At 39.9% G+C, this 3480-nt stretch overlaps 1 long non-coding RNA gene across 1 annotated transcript; it reads left to right on the top strand.

The window, feature by feature from the left end:
• The first annotated feature begins 314 nt into the window (after positions 1-314).
• Positions 315-2950, top strand: LOC121980269. Its single transcript, XR_006111475.1, has 5 exons — positions 315-1074; positions 1157-1250; positions 1511-1584; positions 2389-2466; positions 2625-2950. It is a non-coding gene; the product is annotated as an uncharacterized LOC121980269 (long non-coding RNA).
• Positions 2951-3480: the final 530 nt, after the last annotated feature.

Raw genomic sequence — 3480 nt, 5'->3', positions numbered from 1 at the left:
CTCTGAAAGTTGTCACTCAGCGTTTCCTTTGTCATATAGCAGTCTTCCTGTAAAATACGATACCCAAATAATAATTAAATAATAAGATTTAATGGACGGAAAATCTAAACGAATTTTTTTTAGGAATTTTTAGAATTTTTTTGGGAATTTTTTGAAACTCGTATGACAGGTTTAAGGGGGATGAATTTAGAGGCTTGGGAAAAAGCTTATTTGGAATATCCAAAAGTGGGAGTTGATTAAGGAATTAACTTAGTGTTTAATTAATTAAACCTGAGTTATATATTTAAAAAAACCTAATCTATTCACCCGATTCTTCTCTTTTCCTCCTCATCGTCGAAGCTTTTTCCTTCCCCTGACCCTTCTTCCTCTCCTTATCTCATCGCCGCTCGATCTCCGCTTCCCTCCCGAGCCGCACACCGCCGATCTCATCTCTATCCCCAAACCTCATCGCCGATCGCCCTCTCGCGTCACCCCCGGTCACCACAGCCCGACGCCGTCGGACGAGAGCCACCCGAGGGTCGCCTTTCCGATCCTCTTCTTTCTTTCCTCCTCACGTCTCTGTCCTAGAGCGATCACTGCCTTCCCTCTACCCTAGCGTCGACTGGCTCCGTGCCCTATCTCCCGATCCATTCACGATGCCGCTCAAGCAGTTTTCACCGTGAGATGCTGTTGAAGAAGACGACGCAAGATTGTCTCCACATCCTCACCGCCCGATGTCATTATCTCTTGGCTATGCCCTAACGCCTTCTTCTTCCCCTCCATGCGTTCACACCCGATAAGGTTTTACTGGAGATGACACCTTGCTGTGGACCTTTGGAAGGGATGTCTAGCCAAGTTTAGCCAACAGTAGATCATCAGATGACTTCAATGACATTTCTATTGAGGATGCTTTACTATTGGCTGCTACATTAGAGGCAATCCATTGTCAATCATATGATTGTGTAGGATCTAGACTTAGTGCTGATTTGGGGATTTGGTTTGGATGACTACAGCTTCACTTAGTGCCAACCATCTTGTTTTGGCAGTGAACTTATCCAGCAGTGAGTCGATGGAGGAGTAATCCAATTTGGGCAAGTTGTGCTAAAGATTGATTACATTATGTATTGGATTAGATTAAGGACTCAATTGAGATATGGATGTGTTGATCTTGATCTAGGATGCTTGATTTGGAGATCATCAGTTTCATCTAGCTCCGACGTTCCGGCAGCGGGTGCTCCATCGACAAATTAACGACGAAGTATATAGCTTGGGTGAGTTTGGTTTGAATCATGTTGGTTATTTAGTAGTTGATTGATTTAGATGGATGCATGGTTGATATTAGGATTATTGAATTATTGTGGATGAATTAAGTGTGTATTGATCTTAGAAAATGATCATAATTAAATTGATTAACTCATGAGTAGGATTGAAGTGAAGAAATTATAGATTGAGTTAAACCTAATTGGATTAATGAATTAGATTAATTATTACCATTAGGGTTTTCCCTAACTAGGTTGGGAATTTTATTTAGCTATTTGCAGGACTTTGTTTCGAGGCGAGCATCTCGACTTGGGATTGTTTGGCACGATCTACGTATAAAGGCAGGTACCATTGACTTATCTTTTGATATTGTCATTCTGATATGCTTAGTAGGTTATAACTTACAGTAATAGTTATGTTGATTTCTGTTTGGTATGTCACTACATGATACCTATTGTATGTTTTTTATCTATTCTGCATTTATGTTTCATTACCCTCTTGATTATTACCATGTGTATTTATGTTCATGGAGGTAGTGACATACCATGCTTTATTGTGTACCGGACTAGTTATTTGTCATACCATTTATCTTTTTGGACATACTTTATGGATGTGGATATGGTCAGGATTTACATGTTTAGTGTTATGCACCATATTACATGATTGCATGCTAAGCGATAGACAACTCCATTATTATTGAGCTCATCACCAGTTACATGGATTTGCACACACAACCACTTTTGGGTTAATGGTATACCAGGAAGGGTGTGTGGCAGTTTGCTCTGTCAGTGCTCCGCTGGTCCACTCATGGGTAGCGTGACGCAGTGTGGTAGCACGACAGGGATCCCTCCTCTGAATTGTCTCAGGGAGATGAGAGCATTGTGCTCCCCCACTTATGATTTCGGATAGGAGGATAGGTGTACTTCTACAGCATCCTGTCCACTCGATCACTCAGGAGTAGTGATAGCAGAGTGAATAGTTATCACTGCCCTATCCACTCGGTCTCACCATCGTGTGTGAGATGGCTGACTGGCGTCAGGGGTGACCATGTCATTTTTGCATCATATGCATGGATTGCATTTATTGTTTGTGATTGCTGCACTTAAGATGTTGCATTTTTATGGATGCATATGTTTGACATGTATACAGGATACATTATGTATTTGGTCTGATGACCCTGCATCTATTTGTGAGGTTCACACCCTTATGTACGGATAGGAGATCCTGGTGAGTACAGTTTCTTCAGCCTTTTTAGTTTGCATTTCCTATTATTGTTCAGGAAATTGTACCACATGATTATTACTGGTAGTTATTTCTTACTATGCATGCTAGATTGATACCCGTTGAGTTGTTGAACTTACCCTGTTGCATTATTCCTATTACAGGTAGATGATTAAGCAGTTGCTTGGAGATATCCTGTCTACCGGTCCCACGTCACATCAGAAGACAATTTACCTCGCATCATGATTTCTTTTCATATATTCTTTATTATTTTAGCATTATGATGGTGTTTAGCCATGTGACTATTTTATTGTTTTTGGTGTTGTATAAGTTTGATTTGGTTTTGGAGTTTGCTATGTGGAGTTGTCTTTGTTTTGTTGTGGTTGTGTAAGCCTAGCCGACTAGCAGTCTATGTGTTGTTTTTATTTGTATGACTTTTTTTTCATTTTCCGCTGTGTTTTTAGTATAGCCGTGTGGGCTTTTTAGTATATATAATTACGTGGTTGTGTTTTTAGTACAATCGTGTGGACTGTTTAATATATAACTGCGTGGTTGTCTATATTTTCTAGCCGTGTGTGGCTGATGTATACTTGTGGTTGTATAAATGATTCAGATTTTCACGTGTACAAGGGAGATGCTGCTGGATTTTTCCTCTAGCTAGGACTCCTCTGGGGCGTGACAATTTATTTGGTATTAGAGCCACAGGTTTACGATGCCTATTTTCTTGTATTTTGGACTTCGTGTTTTTAGTTTTCTCGATGTGACTTTTCATATTTTGGGATGAGGCAGCAGCAGAACATCTCTAAGCTATAGGAGGTATGCTTGTTACTGTTATCATGCACTTCTGTTAGTACATGCATAGTTGACTATCATAGTTATGACATGTGTTAGTACTCTTCTGTTTGTACTTGTCTTATGGATTGATTTACCTTAGTTTCTTTTGTCGAGAATTTATGTACTCTTGTAGAATCGGTTAGTAGATGATTGACTTATTTTGTTGGATCGATTAGTAAGGGACCA

The sequence above is a fragment of the Zingiber officinale genome, chromosome 5A (assembly GCF_018446385.1).
Source record: "Zingiber officinale cultivar Zhangliang chromosome 5A, Zo_v1.1, whole genome shotgun sequence".
Lineage (NCBI taxonomy): Eukaryota > Viridiplantae > Streptophyta > Magnoliopsida > Zingiberales > Zingiberaceae > Zingiber > Zingiber officinale.
Note: the sequence above shows the minus strand (reverse complement) of the source record. Positions and strands in the feature narration are given on the sequence as shown.